The sequence below is a fragment of the Mus musculus genome, chromosome 11 (assembly GCF_000001635.26).
Source record: "Mus musculus strain C57BL/6J chromosome 11, GRCm38.p6 C57BL/6J".
NCBI lineage: Eukaryota > Metazoa > Chordata > Mammalia > Rodentia > Muridae > Mus > Mus musculus.
In genome coordinates, this window is record NC_000077.6 from 56,041,425 (window position 1) to 56,065,244 (window position 23,820).

Consider the following 23,820-nt stretch of genomic DNA (forward strand, 5'->3'; position numbering starts at 1 on the left):
GGGAAAAGCATGAGACATATGATTTTGGGTATCTCAGTGGCTGAAAATCAGCTTTTAGGTTTTAGCCTTGCCTAACGACCTCAGCAGCTCAGAAAGCAAGTCGGTTTCAGAACCAGGTTATTAGAAATAAAGGAAATTCAACTCTCAGAGTTCCCTCCCTCCTTTTTCTGCTTCCTGCTGTCTCTCTCCTGTCTCTTCCTCTCTATTCTCCTTCTGTTTGTCTGTTTGACTCTTCCTTCTCCCTCTCTGTCTCTGTCTCTGTCTCTGTCTCTGTCTCTGTCTCTGTCTCTGTCTGTCTGTCTGTCTGTCTCTCTCTCTCTCTCTGTGTTTCTGTCTCTTTCCCTTCTCTCCTACTCCTTTACCTGTCTGTCTCTGTTTGTCTCTGTCTCTGTCTCTCTCTACTACATTCATTTATTTTGTTTTGATCAGCATATACATTCTACTAGATATGCTTTAGTGTAACATATGTTAAACATAACATAGTTTATGTTTTACAGGAAACATAAACCTATCAGTCATTCCTATTGCTGTTCACAGAACACACAATGGAAGCAACTTGCATGAAGAACTTGTGGGGCTGGTGAGATGGCTCAGGACTAAAGCTTTCCACAAAGTCTGGCCACTGGAGTTCAATCCCTGAGACTTACAGGTTAGGAGAACCAATTCCCACAAGTTATCTTCTAACCTGCACACATGTGCCATGACACACATTATGTACACACACACACACACACACACACACACACACACACACACACACGCATGTGCAAGCAGGTAAGCCAAACCAGAAACAAACAAATAAATAAATGCAATATTTAAAAAGTGAAAAGGTAGAATCAGAAGGGCTTAGTCTCACTCACAATTTAAGAAAGGTTTCAACGGTCTGTAGTGGTGGGGACGGCCATAGGCACACAAGGAGCTGGTCACGCTGTAGCCACAAAGCAGAGCGATTAATACTGAGGCTAAGTACAGAGTTTTCCTTTTTTATTCAGTCCTGGACCTCACTTAATGGGATGGTGCCTTCCACATTCAGGGACGATCTTCCCTCCCCAGTAAAGCCTCTCTGGAATGTCCCTCACCGACACAGACACAGATTATCTCCTGGGTGATTCCAAACTCAATCAAGTTGACAGTGTAGATAAATCCTCGCAGCCAATGGCTACCTATGCTCCACTGAGGTTTGGTTTTGTTTTGTTTTGTTTCTCTTAGGGTATCTGAAAATGTACAAGCAAAATAATAAATTATGTTTCCAGATAAAAGTTGATAAAAAACTTGCAGAGGAAGTCAAAGAAGGCTTATTTCAGCATATGCCTTTGAGACCAAGATCTGAAAGGTCTAGGGAAGGATTTAACCAGTAAATGGTCTTAAGACAGAAACAAGCTTCAGAATATGGAGCTGGCCAGTGATGGTAAGGGAATGAGAACTTAGGTCAGTGCTGTGCAGCAAGTTCCTCTGAGATTAAACTCCCATTCTGGATGAAAGCTTTTTAGGATACAGGATGTTCTAAGAGGAGGTAAAAATGTCCCATGCTTCAAGGAAACTCACTAATCTCAGGAAATAAACAACTGAAAAGTTTCAGGAAGTCCCCGAAACTGACCAGATTTACTAGGTTCTTCCCTACTAAGAATGCATACGATGCCAAGACAGCTGAGAGACAATCTTAGATAAGATGAGCTGCCTATAGTATGTTCCAGGTTTCCAGCTTTTTCAAACTGTCACTGATGCTAGGGTGGGCTTTGGTGATACAGGTGTCTTTGAATAATTTCTGCTCCTGTAAGTAACCCCAATAAAACTCAGACACACACCAAGTTGAATGTAGGTGGCATCTGCAGTTGGTTCCCTATCTGGTGTAGTAGAATTTTGTTCATGTCTCCTATGGAAGGAGTTGTACCTCACTGTTAATGTACCATAATTATCAGACTCTTGGGATATGTGAGCATGGAGACTGTAATAGAGAGGTTGCCTCTTCCTGACATTCAATAGACTTTGGATCTATTAAATATGGAGAGATGTCTTAGGAGGGTTTTGAATAGGAATGCCCAGGAGAGTGAGGCTAGGAAGAGACAGGAGTGGCTGACATCGCTGTAGTAACAGCGAGGTAAGAGTTACATTTAGATTTAGAGATAATTTTGCAATAGTGACACCTGTTACTGCTTGTGAGACCGAAGGAGGTAGGTCCTGGGGAGATGACTCAATGGGTGAGAGTTCTAGCTGCTCTTCCAGAGAACCTAAGTTCAGTTTCCAGCACCAATACTATTAAAAAGGATGAAGATTTGTTCCCACGCTGCCGCTTAACAAACAAACATCAGTGAAGAGAGCCTTCCCTGTGCTGTAATCACTCTCAGGCCCAGACTGAAGTGGCTGCCCCTTCCTGGGATCCTGCTGGTTAGCTGGGAGAGGGAAGGGGAGCTCCTAGCACGTGATCATCACCTCAGAACTGGAGTATGCTTTGAGAGCCGGGGAGTGGCTGAGTTGGTCAAGTTCTTGCCTTGCAAGAGTGAGAATATTCAGTCACTAGGACCCAAAAGCCTAGCATGGGTTGGGGGAATACAGTTTAGTGGATAAAGCCCATGTCTCAGAAAGTGTACCTGAACTCATGGCCTGAATTTATGACCTCAGTGCTCCTAAGACAAGATGGAAGACAACAGATTCTTCTGAAGCGAACCAGATAGCCTGGCATGAGTGTGGCCTAAAGCAAAGAGACCTTGTGGAACAAGGAACAATGTGGAAGGAAAGAACTAATATCTGAGCTTGTCCTGTGACTACTCACAGGGTACTGTTGCTCTCACAAATCTTGTACACATGCATGAATACATACACATAAAGACTTTTAGAGTATCTGGGCGTAGTATCCCATGAATATAATCCTAGATCTGGGTGGGGGCAGAGACAGATAGATCCCTGGGACTCACTGGCCAGTCAGCCCAGATACCTGGGAAATTTCTAGGCCAGCAAGAGGCTCAGTTTCCAAAAACAATGTAGATGGTACCTGAGAAATGACAGCCAATGCTGTCCTCTAGTCCAGATTTACACATGTATATGTACATTCACATATGCTAACATGAGCATACTCATAGACACACAAATGTTAATATGCACACATGAACATGAAGGAGCACATAACACAATTGCAAAGTGTTTGTGATGTTGACATCATTATTAACAAACTTTAAGGAAATATGAGAGAATTCAAGATGAAAAAAAATCTCACTGAGATGTAAAGATCTTTAAAATTATAAAGGTAGAGAGAATTCTAGGCAGAAAGCCGCACCCAGTGGAAACAAGAAAGCAAGAGAGGGATGTTTCAAGTTAAGTAGAATTGGGGTCATTTACAGCCAGCAGACCAGCTTCTTGGGAATCTCTAAAGTGTCATTATCAGACTGAGGAAGATGTTTGAGAGGATGACAGTCAGGATTCCAGAAACAAATGCAGAGTTCTGTAAATTTCAGAGATGGGTTAATGATGAGAGTCACAGCAGTAGAAAAGTAGCTAAGATGGGGTGGTACTTCTTAATTCATAAAGCATTACATTAAAGATCGAAAAGTATCACAAGTTATGACAGGATAGGTCCCATCAAACAAATGAGTACTTCCTACCATTAGTGTAAGGGGATGGGATGGGATAAAGACACATATTTAGACACCTAGTATGAGTGTGCTATGAGTCTTTTACTGGCTACTGAAAACATAATGAATACACATTACTAGGAGTCATAAGCTCCACGAGAATACCTATTAGTGCTTTTCTAATTGGGGATATTGTCAAACTTCCTCCTAAATATGTGTGATTATATTCTTGTGTTCATGCTGCTTTCAACCTTGGTCTGAGAAGCTTCTCATTACAGACGGTCGTGGTTGTTAATACGGAGACTCACAACTCGGCAAAGTGCAGAGGAGAAGCAACTGTGAACGTTTAGCTGTACACGAAACATCTGTGTTTCCTCTCTGAGCTCAAGGAACTTCATGGAAGAAGAGATGGAAAGAATGTAAGAAGCAGAGGATGGGGAGGAGAGCTGTGAGATGCTGTCTTCTGGACTTGGCATGATGCGCTGGTGAATTCATAGTTGCTGCAGTTACCTGTACAAGACTTCTACAAAATGTAGCCAGCTATAATTACAGCACAGAAGGGGAAGTGGTTTGGACTTCTGGCCCTAGCTGAGGAGTTGTTGGCAGTTTGTGCTGCGGTAGACACCGTAGTTTTCCTTAGGAGTGTGACCATTGGTAGTCTGCTGTCACAGTATATAAACCCAAGCCCATGTGCATATAGGCAGCATCAATTGCGTTAAACTAAAACTAATGGATTCTTAAAAGTAATTTTAAAAGGAGGACATAAGGTTTGGATGGAGATGCTGTTGGGGGAGTTGGAAGAGAGGAGAGTGTGGTGGTTATGAGCAAAATACACATACAGTTATTCAGTTTTCAAAGAACAAAGGACAGCGGTGTATTTAGTTCCCACAAGTCTCAGTGACCCCATTTGTAAAATAAATAAAATAGCTGCAGTACCTTGCAGGATTGCCATGAGGGTAAGTAGTTCCTGGGAAAAGCATGCAATAAGGTCGAAAGAGTAGCCCAGCATTAGAGGCCTTTTCTAGTAAGGAGGGAGTCCCAGGTCTGATTGCTGGCCCTACAAAAAAATTCAGCATGAGTTATTTAAAGTTATACAGTATCTTAAGTAAAACTGATTAATATGTATGTAATAGGATAATAATCATGAGAATTGAATAATCCAAATGTGTTTACTTGTACTGAGGTTAAAAAAGGGCTATATTGTCTGAGGCCACCCTGGATTTCATAGCAAATACTAGGTTTGGGCTTCTCTGTGAGCTTCTTTCTCACAAAACAAACAGGTCAATTATGATCTGCATACTGGGAATGTGCTTGGAGTGGTAGGCATGAAAATGATTGCCCCCCCCGTGTGTATTTGTGTGTGTGTGTGTGTGTGTGTGTGTGTGTGTGTGTATGTGTGTGTGATATATATGTGCATGTACATACAAATTCACCTGTGTGGTTGTGGGTATCCATATGCCACAGAAGCATAAGTTGAAATCATAGAATAAACATGGGTGTCACTCAACTTCCACCATGTTTGAGACAAGGTCTCTTGTTGTTTGCTGCTCTATGAATCAGACCAGCTGCACAAACAGTTTCTAGGACTCCACCCTTCATCTCCACATAAGACTTGCTGGAATTGCAGGCTATCTGCCTTGGCATGTAGACTTCTGAGTTTCAATAGACTTGTGCTAAAGTTGATAAAAAAGTGCATGGACAGGTCTCCAGACATCTAGCTATACAATGATGATAGAATGAGGGACCTAATGTCCTGAAAAGACCCATGGGAGTTAATATCAACTGTCAACTTGATGATATCTAGAATCACCTGAGAGGTGCACCTGTGGCATGCCTGAGAGGATTACCTTGATCACATTATTTAAGGTAGGAAGCCTGCCCACTATGAGTAGCATCATTCCCTAAGATGAAGATGAGATCTTGTATAAAAAGGAAAAAGGTGAGACATAAGAGAGAGTGGGAGTGAGATCAGATGAATTAGAAAAATAAGGAGCAACTGGACTGAGCAACCAGTATTCATTGCTGTGAAAATTCTTTATGTACACACACACACACACACACACACACACACACACACACACACACACACACACATATATATATATATATATAATCTTTTCTCACTAATTTATTTATATATTCATTTTACCTCTGGATTGCTAAACTCCCTTCTTCCAGTGCCTCCCTCACATAGTCTCCTCCCTATTTCCCTCCCCTTCTCCTCTGAGAGGGTAGAGTCCCCTCCTCCCATGGTATCCCTCTACCCTGGTACATCAAGTCTCTATAGGGCTAGGCACATCCTCTCCCACTGAGGACAGACAAGGCATCCCTGTTAAAGGAATGGGATACATAGGCAGGCAAAAGATTTAGGGGCAGTTCCCACTCCATTTGTTGGGGGACCCACATGAAGACTGAGCTGCATGTCTGCTACATAAGTGTAGGGGGCCTATGTCTAGCTCATGTATGCTCTTTGCTTGGTGGTTCAGATTCTGAGAGCCCCAGGGTTCAGGTTAGTTGATTCTTTTGGTCTTCATGTGGAGTTCTTATCCTTTTTGGGTCTGATTTATTTTTCTTTTTAAGGAATTATTATTATTGTTATTGTTATTATTATTATTATTATTATTATTATTATTATTATTATTATTATTATTTATGTGTGTGCGCGCGCCTGTGTGCTTTTATGTATACCATGTGATGCAGGAGTCTCCCGAGTTCAGAAGAAGAAATTGAATCCCTTGGATCTTGAATTATAGTGATCTTGAGCCACTATGTGGTAGCCACTAAGCAGATACAACAATGGCTACCTCATGCTCATGCCACTGCGACTTCCCTGCCATGATTGACTGTAACCCTGAACTGCGAGACAAACCATTCCTACCTTAAATTGTTTTTTTCTGGATATCTTATCACAACAACAGGAAAAGAAGCCCAGGCAGAACCAGCTATTTTATATAGAGACGTCTCACCTGAAGACGACTCAGCAGAGTGAAGCATGAAGTCACCTCCATGTACCTGACTATATATGTGGGTGGCACCAAGGACTGGAGGAGAAGTTGATGTGTAGATAATCTCAGGGCAACATCAGAGAGTCCATTCTATGAGAATTCCTAAGGCTAAACAGGGAAGCTTTAAGGATCGCCTGGGTACATCTTAGAGAAGCTGGGTGGTTTTAACCCCCTGTTGTGAGAGGGATACTGTTGGTGCAAGAATCCTGCATCATCTCTCAACCTACCATTCCTTGGTTGTTCAGAGAAGATTAAGAGGCAGAGCAGTGGGAAAGCAGCATGGACTGGTGGTGCAGCCTGAGCAGCAACAGTAAGGCTGAGCCTGCACTGGGTTCTGCTTTTGTAGGCTGAAGACAGGGAGACAGGAAGTGTGACACCAGGGATGAGTGGCATCTATCAAACCTACAAAATAGCTGTAGCTCTATTTGTTGAGAACCTCTTCTTAGCTATTACTGTGAGTGTCTCATGTATACCAGCTGTGTCCCTTATGCAACAGTTTCTATGAGCTTATCATCCCCTTATCCCTGCCAATACAGAGGAAGAAAATGTAGCACAAGAACCTGTGAGACCAGGGGCGGACCTATCCCTTGTCACATAGTATATCAGCTATTTGGGTTAGGCTATGCTCTATGATGGCTATTCATGGTTGTCAACCTAACTACATCTAGAATTAACTAAAACCCAAGTGGCTGGGTGTAGCTGTAAGGATTTAATTTTCTTTAAATCTTTTGAAGTGGAAAGACCCAGTTTTAATCTGTATCTTTTGGTGTAGGAATATCTACCTTTATTCTGGGCCATACTTTCTGCTGGCAGCCTGTATAAAGGACATGGACAAAGGAAGTGCTCTTTGTCTGTTTGTTCTTGCTGACAAGTCCATTCATCCACTGGCATTAGGGCCTACTTCTTCAGCATTGCAGCATATACTGAAGACCAGCTGAAAGATTTAGTTCTGTGGACTGAACAGCTACTGGATTCTTGGACTATCCATTGGTAGACAGCAATTGTTAGATTAGCTGGACTACAACCTGAAAGCTATTCTAGCAAATATCCTTTATATTTACACATGCATGCACACAAACAAACATACACTCACATACTACACACACACACACACACACACACACACACACACACACACACACACACAGGCTATCAGTTCTGTTCCTCTAGAGCAGTGGTTCTCAATCTATGGGTCATGACCCCTGTGGGGGTCGAAAGACCCTTTCACAGGGATCACTTAAGACCATCGGAAAACATAGACATTTACATTAAGGTTCATAACAGTAGCAAAATTACATTTATGAAGTAGCAACAAATATAATTTTGTGGTTGGGGGGGGGGTCACCACAATACAAGGAGCTGTATTAAAGGGTAGCAGCATTAGGAAGGTTGAGAAACACTGCTATAGAGAATCCTGACTAATATATGATTCTTAACAACCTCAGGAAATTAAAACAAACAAAGACTTGTTGCTTGTTTATCCTTCAGACCCACTGAGGATTGTCTGGTGTTTTCTACACTATCTTGTTCTTGTACTAGGGGGCAGGCTTCATGCAGTGTTGCATGAACCCTAAGCAAATTGTTCAGATTGTGTGCTTGAAAATGGCAAATTGTAATTCCATTCACATTTCTCGCAGGTCAGGTCAAGTGAGAAGCCATAATCCCAGTGAAGGTCAGGAACCATCTGCCAATTCAAAACTTCTGTTAAACAGAACTGATGACTAAGCATCCCACTTTCCCAGGCACATGCTCATTGGCTCATTGTCCTTCCAGGCAGAATGCCTTTCTCTGCATCACTGGAGATACCTTGCAATTTCTACCAAGTCATGGTTCCAAGTTAGATACCATAGCAGCCTCTGTAACAAGAAAGAGCAGAATCTCTCTCAGCAGATCCACATGGCTGTCCTCCTGTTCCATAGACCTGCATAATCACAGGCTGTCCCCTGCAGAATCCCAGCCTTTCACAGTCTCACATTGTCAACATCAGGCTTCTAGACTCATGTTACATGTGCCCAGGATTCCTCCTGTGGCAATGTCCTGCTTCTATATTGAGAGAAGAGTCAACAGATCAACTCTGTCATGATAGCTTTCCTTGTGAGTAAGGTATTCAGGGTTAGCAGTTTCTACCTCATTGAGATTGTTATGGGCAAATGGTAACAGATACAGAAATAGCTCAGTGTAGTGTTTGTTATACAGTAAGTATCTAATAAATAATGTCTTTTGACGTTATTTATCAACATACTGAAAGTTGAAAGAAGTTGATCCACTATTTGAATAGCTTGACTAAGGGCAAGTTCACTGGTACATGCTGGAAATTCAGCAAACGATTTGCTGTAATTCAGAAATGGAATATTGTCTTTTGCTTTCCATAATATTTTGATTGAAAGTTATTTATAATATTTACGTGCCTGTACTTATTTATTGGTGTCTCAGCCAGTGTTCTATTGCTATGAAGAGATTCCATGATCACAGCAAGCTCTTATAAAGGCAAATATTTAATTGGGACTTGTTTACTGCTGCAGAGGTTTAGTTCATTATCCTTATGGTGGGAAGCATGGTGGCAGACATGGTGCTGGAGAAGCTGAGAGTTCTACATCTACATGGGCAGTAGGAAGAACAGAACCACTGGGTCTGGCTGGAGCATTTTAAACCCCAAAGGCCCACTCCCAGTGACATGCTCTCTCCCATAAGACCACACCTACCCTAGCAAGGTAATGTCTCTCAATCTCTGTTAAATAGTGCCACTCCTTAATGGCCAAACATTCAAAGATATGAGCCTATTGGAACCATTCCTACACAAACCACCACAATTAACATGATAAAATTTTGTTTTTTTCTTATGATCTATCTATCTATCTATCTATCTATCTATCTATCTATCTATCTATCTATCTATCCCCCCCCTCTCTCTCTCTGTGTGTGTGTGTGTGTGTGTGTGTGTGTGTGTGTACATACACGCATGTGTCCAGGTGTCCCTAGAGGCCAGAAGAGGACATCAGATCCTCTGGAGCTGGACTTATAGACAATTATGAAGACTAGAAGTGGATGTTGGGAACTGAACTTGGGTCCTCTCCAGGAACAGCAATAGCTTTAACAGCTGAGGCATTTCTCCATCCCCAATTTTAGCTTCTTTTTTGCTTTTAGGACATTGATTGTATAGTTCCAACCATTTAGTATTATCTACCTCCTCCCTTGGTTATGACCTCTCAACTACAATTGTGAATGTATGATATTTTGGAAAGACAATGTATTTTGATAAGAAAAATCTGATCTGTGCCTGCTAATTTCATTGTGTAGATTGCATTAGTTAATTGTTTATGATGGAAGACATTCATACTTCTACTGAAGCCATCATGTGAGCAAACATGCTTTATTTAGTTATAGCTTGCCAGAGCAGGAATGGGGAGAGCCCTAGGGTGGAAGAGTTTAAGAAAGAGGAGCCAGGAGGGCGATGTCACCAAGCCAGAGACAGCACTCAATGACCTTGGATCTCTGTCCTCTGAGCTCAGTGCTAACTAGATTTTCTCTTCGAATTTCTGCTTATGAGTTACATTTTCCCAAGAAAGAATAAGATTTGTTTAATGTTGATTTCTTGCCTCATCTGTGACGGGCAGAGGACCCATTTGCTGCAAGAGGAAGGGAGGAAGGGATCAGAGAGTCAATAATGTTCAAGGTCTACCTGGGCCTGTGAGGTTCACATCCCTGTGTCCCATCTCTGTCCTTCTCTTTCCCACCTGTTAGTGGCCATAGTTGAGCAGAAAAAATCAGTGGCAGGAGCCAAGATCCCTCTTATTATCTCTGTCCTATGTAAGCTCTCCAGACAAGGGGTGTTAGAATGATGGAACTGGCCCCCAAGCAGCAAATGGGATTAAATGCTTTCCTCTGGGTGTGACATGGCCATTGCTTTCTTGAGTGGTTGACAGCTGTGATTACCCTCAGGTCACCTGCACAAGATGGGAAAGGGGTTTATGAGGCCCACCTTTCCCCCAAAGATATATACTCAGTTTACAGTTGTTAGGGCAGAAGGGGGTCACAAAATCTTACCTTCAGGATCTATAAGCCATTATCAGTTACTGGGTGAGTCATTTTCTTCAGTGATGTAGTCACTCCTAAGTAATTCATGCTCATGTAACTATCTCTAATGAAAGCCATTGGTTCACTTAGACTGGAGTGAAATCCTTTCTTTCTCAGTCACCGATGCCCTTTTGGGGGTGATAGATGGACTCCCAGGAAAAGTTTATATAACTATAGTATATGCAGGCCCTCACATGGCTGAATGAGATGAGTATAATCAGCCTGTTCTTTTCCTACCTCAGTGTGCGGAACTGGGGTAGGGGTGTATTGGAAGAGGGGGGAGGAAGAGAGTGCCCGGGTCCAGCCAGAGTTCCTCCTGTGCTCTGGGCAGGCAGATGCAGGAGGACTGTCAGACGCTTTCCACTTGGCCCTGGATGGGCATCTGGCTGTGTGAAGCCACTGGACCCCACTAGACAGGGGGTGGACAAGGGGCAGCTCCTGATACCAGGGGCCCTGGGGTGACACCCTTGGCCACGGGGATATGGGAAAGAGGGCAGAGGGAGAAAGGTTCCCACACAGGCGAGAGTCCTTAGTCCGGACCATGGCTGGAGCACAGGAAGGCTTTCTGACAGGAGATTAGAAACGGCTCATTAGAAGAAAGCCTATCCCATCATCCAAGCACAGTGGGCCTTGATGAAAAGAGACAGTCTATGGTTTTAGAGCTTTATTATAGAAAGGCAGGGAGAAAGGAGAGAAAGTGAAGAGAGAGAGAGAGACCGGCCATGGCCAAGAGAAGGGGGAAAGAGAGAGAGAGTAAGAGAGTGAGGAGAGAGAGAGTAAGAGAGCAAGGTGGGCCCAAGCAGCCCCTCTTATGGTGGGCTGTTGCTAGGTAACTGGGGAGGATTATAGCCTGAAGGTCAGAAGCTTGGGACATTGTCTCTCTGACTCCTACCATGCTTTTCCTGTGGGGGAGGGTTGTGGGGGTGGTAACTTTGACAGGAGCCAGGGGCTCAGGAGATATGAGGAAATGCCTACTGTTCCATGTAGGTGAATTATCACCACCGGGTTCTACCAGGGTTCAGACCTCAGCTCAACTGGAGACCAGACTGTCTGGGCATAGCCCATTGCCCCACACCTCAAGCTTTTGCATATGTATCTTCTTCAGTCTGATGTCCTCTACTCAACGTGCTTCCCAAACAGTCCTCTCTCAGCTTTCCATTCTAGACTTAGTCATTGTTCAGGGGTATTCTCTTAACCTGCTAAGTCTACTGCCTTCATGGCAACCTCACAGTGCAAACATTTGAAAAATATTTTCTTTTGTTCATTTGGCATACTTTATTTCACTCCCCTGTTTGTATGAATATAAATTTCATGAATGTTGGGACTATTTTATTTGTGGCTGTACCTCTGGTGCTCTTCACAATTGGCATCTAAGCACTCAATAAAATGAGAGCCAAATGAAGAAACAAGAAAGGCTCTGACTAGTGGATGCTCACAGTCAGCTATTGGATAGATCACAGGGCCCCCAATGGAGGAGTTAGAGAAAGTACCCAAGGAGCTAAAGGGATCTGCAATCCTATAGGTGGAACAACAATATGAACTAACCAGTACCCCCCCCCCCCCGAGCTCGTGTCTCTAGTTGCATATGAATCAGAAGGTGGCCTAGTCGGCCATCAGTGGAAAGAGAGGCCCATTGGTCGTGCAAACTTTATATATCTCAGTACAGGGGAATGCCAGGGCCAAGAAGTGGGAGTGGGTGGGTGGGGGAGTGGGTGGAGGAGTGTAGGGGGACTTTTGGGATAGCATTGGAAATGTAAATGAAATAAATACCCAATAAAAAAGAAAAGAAAAAAAGAAAGGCTCTGACTTATTCTCTTTGGGCATGAAGATGCTCTACACCACTCACTGCCTACCCTTCTGACTCTTGACACTTTAAATGGGAGAGCACCCTTCCTCTGGGAGAGCATCCTTCTTTATCTCAATTATAATTGTCTTCTCTTCCTACCTTTTTCCTTCCTTTCTTCCATCCCTCATTTCTTCCTTCCATTTTCCGTCTCTTCCTTCTTTACTATTGTTTTGTTTTGTTTTGTTTTGTTTTTTGTTTTTTGTTTTTCTTCTGGCTGCTTGAGCTGTACATTCAGTTTTGTATGTAAAACCCACTAACTAAAATTTACACCAGGATAACAATGGGCTGGCTATCAGAAGGTCTGAGTTCTATTCTTAGACGTGTGTCTAACTCACAGTGTAAACCTGAGTTCCTTCAATGCTCATTTTGGACTCTCTGTTTTCTCTTATTTTTAAAATGGAGAGATTTGAATGGATAACCCAAAAAATATCCTTTGCACCTGCAATATTATCTAACTTATAGGGTTTGTTTGCCTTACATCCATCAACCTAGACAGTTGCTGGCACTTGGCAATGCCCACTGGGCCCAGGGCTGTATATATCCACTAATTCATATTCGTGTTAGAAAATGTACAAGCTCTGAGGGGAAACCAGCTTCAGCTTGTCTGGCATATAAACAAACATCCTGTGCCCCTGCTGTAGTTCTGGTGCCTTTGGAGTCGTCTGGGAGTCACGCACGGCTGTGAGAGCAGAAAAAAATGAGAATAATGTCTTTGTGGTGTTTGCCATCTGCCAGTCTTCCTGGGTCTGCCAGAATTTCCTCAGCATGGCATCTCCAAATTTCTCCCTTCATCCCGGATGACACATAGCTCAGCTCTGGCAGGAAAGTCTGTATTCACAGCCAGCTTTAGAACTTTGGAGGCAGTGGAAACGTTTGATATGTATGGATTTTTTAATATTTATTACCTCGAGTTCAGTGACAGAGGATAGAGGGAGTATGGATAAATGGGTGAGAGGTAGACCAAGGCTTGGATTTATTGACTCAGTCTTCATTCATTCATTCATTCATTCACATCAGTTGTGTGTGTGGGGTGTATGGGGGGGTGTAAAAGAACTAAGAGTTAGCTTTGGGCTGTCTTCCGCAATCACTCTCCATTTTATTTTTTTTAATGTATTTTATATGTATGAGTGTTTTACACATTTTGCGTGTATACCATGGGTGTCTGTGGAGGTCAGAAGAGGCTAACAGAGGCCCTGTAACTGGAGCTATGGATTATTGTGAACTACAAAACAGGTGCTGGGAACTGAGTCCAGATCCTCTGCAAGAGCAGCAAGTGTTCTTAATCACCGAGCCATCTCTCCATCGCCATCTCCACCTTACTATTTCTTTGAAGCAGAGTCTCTCACAGAACCTGGAGATCATCCATCCAGATTGCTGGCTGGCAAACTCCAGGAAGCCTGCTGACTCTGTCTCCTCCGCACTAGGATCCCAGGCATGTACTCAGCATTATACTTGGCTTTTTAGGTGGGCACTGGGGATTTGAACTCAGTTCTTCACACTTGTGGCAGGATATATACTGACCCAGCCCCCTTCCCAGACTCAAGCCAGGATTCAAACATGATATGGTCTGGATAATGATAGGAATATTCAAACACCTTTATTCATGTAGGAGACCAGAACATTAGTAAAAAGCTTAACAGTGTTCTGAGGAGGCAGCTCAGGGGTAAAGTGCTTTGTCTAGCATGAGTAAGGGCCTGGGTTCAATTCCCAGCAACACAAGCAAACAAACAAACAAACAAACCAGATCTTAGGAACGAATCAGTCATTCAAAGCTTTGCATATCCCTGCCTCATGCTCACCAGGGAGTATGCACTATTTAATGTCATAACTTGGGTGAAAATTCTAGAATTCCAATCCAGTCTGCATTAGCTCTGCCCAGCATACCTAACTTCTATGTCTTTGTCTACAAGGTAGAAGTTTGGATTGTGATCCTTACTAACCCCTACCCCAAAGGCCAATAGGAATAGACTAAGGTAGGGCAGGCAGTAGAAAAGGTCACATCGCAGGCACCTTAATTTCCTTAGGCCGTGTGAGAATGGCTGAGCATTGGTCACAGCCTATCACATAAGATAACATAGCATAGCTCCTTTGCCACATCCAGTGCAGTGCCATATTGATGACGAACTGGGGCTGTTAATATTTGAGAGGTCACAGGATTATAATGTTTTCCAGTGATGCAGCCAGTTCTTTGCCTCACATACCTGCTTCTGTCCTCAACTTCTAACTGAAAGTCCATCCCACTCTCACGGATTCCAAAGTCTTCTCTAAGATCACCACTGGAATGCCCTTGCTTTCCATCTCTGAGCTTCTCTTTTTGCTCCTGGAGACACAGAGGGTCTGGGACAGGATATGAGTCTCTTTGTATCCTCACAGCTAATAAACAGCAAGTCAGTTTGTAATGACAGAAGGAATATCACTCCAGGGAGTCTCAGTCTTTTGCATTGCTTGCTTTTGTAGTTTTTAATGAGTCTGTTAGCAAGTTTGCATTTCCCTTGGATAAGGAATATACTAAATTGATAGGCATAAATACTTTACTTGGAATCATTAAGAATAGTTACAAGTGAAGGGAAGACAAGACTCAGAATGGATTCCTGGGCCTTTAGAGGGACCAGAAAGGAAGGAAGGGGGAAATGCAGACAGGATTGGTGTCTCTGGTAGTTTGAGATTTGTTGGTCACCGGTAAGCAGTGGCTTTGGTGTGGTGATGATGAGGAAGATGAACCCAGGGAGGATTAAAAATTGAATAAGAATTGTCCTAATTTCATATATATTGCTTTGGTAAAATACCTGGCAAAACGCAACTTAGAGGAGGAAAACTTTGTTTGGCTTATCATCCAAGGTCACTCTTGGTTATATAGCAAATTTGACGACAGCTTGGTCTACATGAGATCTCAAAACAATAGGACCAGCAACACCAGAAGTCAAGCCCAGATATTTGAAAGAGCATTCAGTTATCAGAGACATCGAAGTTCAACCCATGGGCCTGGCTGAATGCAAATGCAGGTGATGAGGGCAAGCTAGCTATGGTTATAGAAGCTATGAAGCCAAATGGAATTAAGAGTGTCAGCATATTAAAGAGCAAGAGAAACAGAGAGTAGTGACCCGGTGAACGTGAAAATGGCTGAAGGTGACAAGACTATGAACTTGGGGCTTAGGCTTTTGACAGGCAAAGAAGAGGACATTGGGTGGCTGAGGCTGGTAGCATGGTGCTTCACAAAGGATAGAGGTTGTGACATAATGACTAAAGGACTGAGGAGTGAGGCAACCACTTGCCACCCACTCCCCTATGCCCTGTAGGAGGTGGAGGACTAAACAGCCTTGGTGGGGCCAGGAGAGGAACAAGATTAAGAGGATGACTGTTTCCCAGTAACACAAACTGCTGAAGAGAAAGTAAAGAAGTTTGAAGGGAAAAGAGGCTTTGTAGAAAACAAGGATAGAGTTAGCTTTGAACTGTTAAACATTCATTTATTTATTCAGTGTGTGTGTGTGTGTGTGTGTGTGTGTGTAAAGGTCAAGGATAACTTGTCGGAGTTAGATCTTTCCTTCCACCAGTTGGGTCCCAGGGTTTGAACTTAGGTCATGGGGCTTGGTAGCAAGCACCTTTATCCTCCATACCATCTCAAGGCTCCTAGACTCTACCATGTGCTTTAGAAGAGTCGGGAAGGGACTGATCATAGCTACTCCCTCACATAAACAGATGCACAGGGCTCCTCTGGATGATAGCTGGAGATCTCATGCAGGGCTCCCTGGCTGCAATGCATGTGGGAATCCCTTTGGGATTTTGTGAACTTGCAGACTGAAAGGGTCCTTTATATTTGTGTACGCTGGGGGATGGAAAGGTTGAGATTCTGCCTAAGGTTTCTACCTGAAAGGTAATGTCAATGTTGCTGAGTTGTGATGCATAGCGTAGGGAGCAGGGGTTTGGGGGCTTGAACTCCCTGGTATGATTAGGGTCAAGGTTGGGAGCAAGAACGCCAGGGGAATACATGGTCAGCCACATTCAACACACGAACATTCTGCAGCCGGCTCATTCTAAGACCCCATCATTATTTTTAAACACCATTTTTGTTTATCTTTGCCCTTCATCTTTGCTCTTAACAAGTGCATTACCCTAGTCTCAGGCACACACACACATCTTTCTGACAAGATTCTCTGCTCCTTGGAGCCAGACACTGTGGGGATTGTGGGAAATTGTTGGATCATGAGTTATAAGCCCTAATTTCAGTTCCCATTTCTGCCATTTAGCAGCCAGGGGAAGCAGCAGAAGAAGCCATTTACCTCTCTGCTCATTTTTTTTTTTTTTTTTTTTTTAATATGTGAAGTGGGGATAGTCACATCTGGCTGCCGCTGTTAGGAGACTTGAATGAGACATTCAATAAAAAAACATCCTGTAATCCAAAAAATGACAGAATAATGAGCTATTATTATAAGACCAGAAGTTCTCTGGATACCTGTAAGAAGGCAAAGTGAGTCAAAAGTCATTCTTGCAAGGGCTCTGGACGAGTTCTTGCCAAAGCTGCTTCCATACAGTATTCTGGTATTGACTCTTGTCCTCCACAGCAAAAATGTTTCATTTAATTTACTTACTTTTTGGCAATTTCATACGTGAATTAATTTTCATATTTACATCACCTGTCCCTTCCTCTCCCTTCCCCACATCTGTTGTTTCCCTACACTCTTTCAAATTCATAACTATTTCTATAATTATTACAGCACAAGGCAGACACACAGACACATACACACACAGTATGTGTGTGTGTGTGAGAGAGGGGGGGATGGGGATGGGGATGGGGAGGGAGAGGGAGAGGGAGAGGAAGAGAGAGAGAGAGAGAGAGAGAGAGAGAGAGAGAGAGAGAGAGAGAGAGAGAGACCCTACTGGGTCTATTTTAGTGTTGCTTATAGGTACATGCATTTAGAGTTGACCACTTGGGACTAGACAAAATATCAGAGGGTTCATACATGAAGGAAACTGATTCTCCCTGTCTTACCACCCATTGGTTGCCTGTAACGTTTTATGTAGGGATAGAGCCTTGTGCAATGTTACTTATCCACTTTGAGGTATCAGTTCATGCTGTCATTATGCAGGTCTTGTTTAGGCAGCCACATTGCTGAGATTTCATGGGTGCAGCTTCCCTGTCATTTCTAGCTGACACTGTCTCCCAGCAGATGCCCTGGTCCTCTGGCTCTTGAACACCTACCTCCTGTGATGTTCCCTGAGACTTTGGTTTAGGGTTTGTGTTGTCAATGTATTGATTAGGGCTGGGCACTCATAGTCACTTCTCCCATGCATTTGGACCGGTTCTTGTAACAGATTTTAAAGTGACTTTGCTCTCATTTGTTGTAATTTGTCCTTTCTTAAGATGACATCTTTCACATTGGCAGTGGATTGGTAAATTTGTGCCATAATACTTAGCTAAAGGAGGAGTGTTAGATGTGGAGAGCTATAGTTAAGCCCATCCCCAGTTCCATTTAAGAGTCAAGTTGGGTGTGCCAACATGTCACAGAGACTCAGGTCAAAGTCTCCCAAGCTTTCTGAGATGCTTTCCATATATGGAAATGCATTTATGAACAAGGCCTGTTCTCTGGCAGTAAAACCGCTTTGCTTTGCCTTTTCTTGGACACTTATACTTGGGGCTGATTTACCCGAGCATTTGGAACTTAGACTTAAAAGCACAGTTTGGGAGTAAAAGCTCTAGGTTTACCCCGTACTACTTGAGATCACTTAGTCATGCTCTTTAATCTCTCAAATTCTCAGGTTTCTTGTCTGTAAAGTTGAGTAAGTCTCATGATCTTCCTCCAAGGAGAGTGGAAAGATGGATGTAACCGGATCAAATAGTGCAGAGCTAACACCCAGTGAGAGCTTTATTTTAGCTCTGTGCTTACAGTTGTTGCTCCTGCTGCTGCAGAGAATGGGCTTGTTTCAAGAATTCAAGACTACGTCTCTGTAGCCGACAGCTGAAACACACACTTATATGCATTGAAGCATATATGGGCGGGCAGTTGCTCAGAGCTCTCATGGTCAGCTTTTCTGAGTTCTAACTCAAAAGTGTAACTTCTTCATTTACTTCTAAAAAACGTTCCTTATTTGGACAGGGGCATAAATCCTTACCACACTCCTGGATGCTCTCACTGTTTGCTCTGAAAACCCCTCCTTCCCCCCACCCTCCTTCAGCTGCCTGCAGACCTCCATTGCTGACCCTAACTCAAAAAGCATCATTTTCTCTCCTCTTCTCCCTCCTCCCAGTGCCTATTTGGGGTTACAACTTGCCTGTGCTGGGATTTTTCTCTCAAATTCGAATGAATGGTCCTCGAATTCTCCCTACCTCTCAAAAGGGTAGTGTGATAGGACTGGGGGTGTAATTCAGTTGGTAGAGTGCTTGCTTAGCATGCACAAAACACTGAGTTCCATCCCTACCACCACATAAACCTGGCATGGTGGTCCATACCAGCATCCACTCCACAAGGGGAGGTGGAAGGAGTTCAAGGTCAGCCTTACATACAAATAGAAGTTCAAGGCAATTTTAGGACACATGAGAGCCCATCTTTATAAGTAGAGGGGATGAAACTGAATTTTTAGAACAGATGCTTTGTGAAGTCAAGTATGGGTAGAAAATATGCAAATGAGAAGGTGCTTAACACCCTTGCTCCTCAGGGCAACATGAATTGGAGCCACAGTGAGATTCCAATTCTTGTCCTTCAGAACAACAGCCAACTTTCTCCCTGAACCAAGCCTTTTCGAAGCTGAGCAGGCAGCTGGAACTCTCGCACAGCTGGTGGGCTTGAAAAGTCAAAAAGCAACTAATGAAATGCTTGTCAGTATCTTAAGAAGCTGCATACCTTGCCACAACCATGCTGCTCCTGGGCTTTCACACACATCCACCTCTCTCTTTGTAACTCTCCAGGGCTGGAAAGAGCCCAAATTTCTGTGCATGTTGAATGGATAAAGAAGTGGAGGTGTGTCCATAGAGTCACACTATGGCTGTGCAACAAAATGAAATCAATTATTGATACACCCTGAAGAGGATATGTCCTGGAATAACAGTGCCAAGCCAAGTGAAGGAAGTCAAAGACTATGTACCTGCCTGATTATGTATATGTATGTGCATATGTATATGATGTATATGCCTATGCACATGTGTATATATATATACACACACATACATACATATACAAAGACATATATATGTATATATACACATAGATACATATGTATGAATATATATACATATGCACATAGAGACATATGTATATATATATCCATATATCTGTATAGAAAGATGGATGGATAGATAGATAGATAGATAGATAGATAGTTACACACACACAGACACACACCACACACATATACACATAACTCTAGGAGATGTATCAGATAGAGACAGCCAGCTGAATGCTCTGGGATGGGGTGAGAAGGGAGAATCAGGAATCGGGAAGATAATGGTGCAGCCAGGGGAAGGATATGCTTATTGTGTTGATTGTGTCTGACAGGGTGATGGTTTCACAGCTGAAAACAGATGTTACAATGTAGCCATTGTACCTATGGAGCTCATTGGACCTCAGTAATTCCTCAAGGAAGCTCTCAAGGAAAGGGAACACTGGGTGCTACTCATCGCCCTTGACTTCACTATGCTTGTAGACCTGGAAAGTCCTCAATGATCTTATCCTCTTTTATTTATTAACGTTTCTGTCACTCTGCTTCCTAGGTCCTTAAGCCTGGTTTCTCTGCCCCCTCTCCTATAAGACTGGATGCTTCTCTTCTTCCTGACTCTCTGTGTTATTTTCTCTCTGTAGAAAACCTGCTTCCCCTTAAATTCTAAAATTATCTTACGTTTACATCCTAGAATCTCCATTGCAAACACTTTTTTTTCAAAAATACTTTAAAATGTATTTTACATAAATATGTGTGTGCCTGAATGTGTGTATGTTCACTGCATATATGCAAGTACCTATAGAATTCATGAAGACTTTGGATGCCATGGGACTGGATTTACAGATAGCTTTGAGCTGCCATGAGTGTTCTGGGAACAGAACTTGGTGCTCTGCAGGAACACTCAGTGCTCTGACCCTCTGAACAATCTCTCCAGTCCCCAACACTTGTTTATTTGTGTGTTGGCCTTATATCTATTGGGTTTGTTCTTGGGCTGGAATTTGAGATTTCACTAATGGTTGAGCTGGCCAGACCTTGCTTTCCTGGGGCCACACATTCTGGTGATGGACACAGATGGCTCAATGTCTATGTGCTTACACTTAATGTTTATATCTCTCTCCATCAGTGAGCAGCAGGGCTTGTTTCTTCCTAAGATATTTAATGAGGTCATATAACCTTTGTTCTGCTTCCTAGTTAATGAGCACCTTCTAGAAGTATTAGGTAAATGCTCTTGCATATCTGTGGAAATTGCGATGCAGTGGAGACAGACAGATGATTATGTGGAGTGACAATAGTTAACAGTGGCAAGCTGGAAGCAGGCCCTGGCAGCACAGTGCCTTGACCGTGCCCGTGAGGACATGTGGTTCATACCTACTTCCACACCCTTGTTCTACACTCTCCAGATGCCATGTAAGACTCTAACTAGTCCTTTACTTTTCCGTTAATTTAGTGAGTTGACTTCCCCTGGTTGAACTGATATCACCATCTACCTCTGCTATATAGGAAGGACTATATCTGTTCCCACTATCCCTGAGGTGTAGGAATGGACAGCACTGGTCAAGGCAGAAGAACTCCAGGCCTCTGTTTCTCTCTAATCTTCTTACCATTTATCTATCGTATAGATAGTACCTCACTGGTACTAGGAGGATGGTGTTCAAATGTTTCAAAAGTTGGCACCTAAGTTTATGATCTTTTTCACAGACCTTTCAATAAGATGGAGAGCATGTGCATCCTTGAGAGGGAACTCTCAGGTCATTCTCAGGTCCAACTTCTCCTGTGTTCATCCTTGAGTAAACATACTCTAGGGATTGGCTAATATCCTTAGACCATTTTTTTCTACATTCTAGGATAAAAATATTGTAGTGTCTAGCTATAAACCCTCCATCTTCCTCCCCTTTCTTCTCCTTCCTCCTCTTCCCCTTTCTCCCCTGACACAATCAACAGGATAATAAAAAAATAGATGCAGTAAACACATCAACTCATTAGAACCACAGAGTTGGGCCAAAGACTCTCTTCCCTATCAGCTTTTTATTATGTTATCATATATACAATATAATATACAATCATATGTTAAGTGTCTAGGATATGGGCATGGCTGCAATATGAGACACAGAAAAAAATAAGATTGTTTAAACCTCTCCATGTTTCAGTTAGAAAACACAGTATATTAAAAAAAAAAAAAAACCTGAGGGGACTTTGCCTCTAACTTTGGCTCTCAGCTTTGGAGCAAACCAAGGAAGGATTCCAACAGTAAACACACACACACACACACACACACACACACACACACACACACAGAGAGAGAGAGAGAGAGAGAGAGAGGGGGGGGGAGAGAGAGAGAGGGAGAGAGAGAGAGAGAGAGAGAGAGAGAGAGAGAGAGAGAGAGAGAGAGAGAGAGACTCCTGGTAGGAGTTGTTAACCTACAAATGGTACAAAAATTCAAGATCCCTAAATCTCTTGCATTTAGAATTGACCACAGACTCCTCTTGTCCCTAGTCTTCTCTCTTCACTGAAGACCTTATCCTTTTCTGTGTAAATGTTCATTAATTCATTCTTAATCCAGAGCTACTTTTGACAGAGTAGTATCAAGGCCAGGTAGCAGAGTTCTGGGTTTAGACTTCCTGGGCTTAAATCTCACCTGCATAGTTGATGATCTGTTTCAAGTCTCTTAGTTTCAACTTCTTGGGCATAGTGGTGCTCATCCTGGAGAGTGGCCAATGAGGTCACAGAGACCTCAGACCATCAGAATGTGGCTTATGGCTGGTATCCTGACTTTTGTGAGTGCTTAGTACTTGAATAAACCCTGTAACCACATGCAGTCATCCAGTGCTTACTGGGATGTAGCTTTGATCTAGAGATATGGAGTGACTGGACCACAAGAGGCCATGATCTAGAGAGGTTTATGTTGTTACACACCAGAGATAGAAAGTCACATGACCACAGTATACAAGGGGTCAGAGCTTCAGAATACAAGGTAAGCTGGAATTCATGTAATCAAAATTCAACAAAGGCACAGGGCCCAGCCATCTTTGGAAGAGCTTTGTCTGAGAATAAATAATAAGCCTCAGTTGCTGGGTCACAAGTGTGAAGACAAGGAAGCTAGACATAAGAACTTTCACATGAGTACTAAAAATAGCAGCTTAGCCCAGTAACCAGGACAGTCTCCCGCTGAGAAGAACTATATGTCATGTTGAGTAAAGGCACATAGAGTGAGAACCATGTGGGTCTGATGGAGATGCTGCTATTGCTAAGAAGGGCATGACCACTCATGAGACCATACACCAAAACCCCTAGAAAGCTCAACTTGTAATGGATAGATACATGTGACTCAAATTATGTTACCCATTTTCCAGAAATGTGCTAAAATATAAGTGAATGAAATAAAAGTAAGAGCTGAGGAGATGACGTCATTGGCAAGAGTGCTTGCCATGCAAGCACGAGGATAGCTCAGGGGCCAGAAGCCTGGTTCTCCATACTCTGCCCACACTGAATGATAATATTTAAACAGCAGCCACTTTCAGAGCTAGGGAAGTGTTCTAATCCAGCTTCCCAGCTGAGGATGTAGATCAGTTACTAATGTGCCTGCCTAGCCTGCACCCAAACCTCTGAGACTAATTCCCAGCTCTGCAGGAAACCACATATACTGGTACACCTCTGTTATCCTGCTCACCAGAAGGTGGGGGGAGGAGAGGTTCAAAGGTCATCGTTGTTACACACGTTCCCCAGTTACTTGTGCTACAAGATGAGGAAGTAGAAAGGCATGGAGAAGGAGGTGGCTGGTGTGGGAGGCAGGAACAATTAAAAAAGAGTAAGGCTGGGAAGGCGCAGCTGGGCCCTTGGAGAGCTGACACTGCAGATTCGTGCTCCCTTACTTGGGAGACATGATAGTTCAAGCTGGGAGACATTATGCCACTGCTTCCAATTAGAGACATGGGAGCGTGGGGCTGGAACGGGGCTGCAGAGGGCAACCTTAGGTCTTCATCTCATATTAATAGAGCAGCATGAACTGCTATCTTCCCTCCCTCTGGGGTGTAATATGTCCCAACATGAAATTTCTACCCCAGTCCTGATGGCCTCTTGCAGCAGGGTCAGCTCCATGCTGGTTATCCTCACCCTTACTTCAAGCTCTCTAGGGTCTTGATTTGGTTTTTATTTGTCACGTTGATTGACAGGCTACAGTGTG

The 23,820-nt window shown here is 43.2% G+C and overlaps 1 long non-coding RNA gene across 3 annotated transcripts in view; it reads left to right on the forward strand.

Annotated features, from left to right (window-relative positions):
* LOC115485826 overlaps positions 1 to 23,820 on the forward strand; it is a 132,695-nt gene that overhangs the window by 73,437 nt on the left and 35,438 nt on the right. For 2 of the 3 annotated variants that reach the window (XR_879865.3, XR_879868.3), the window contains exons 5-6: positions 538 to 649; positions 3,845 to 3,985. This is a non-coding gene — a long non-coding RNA (uncharacterized LOC115485826). The remainder of the gene's footprint in view (positions 1 to 537; positions 650 to 3,844; positions 3,986 to 23,820) is intronic. The other variant, XR_879866.3, reaches the window with a different exon arrangement.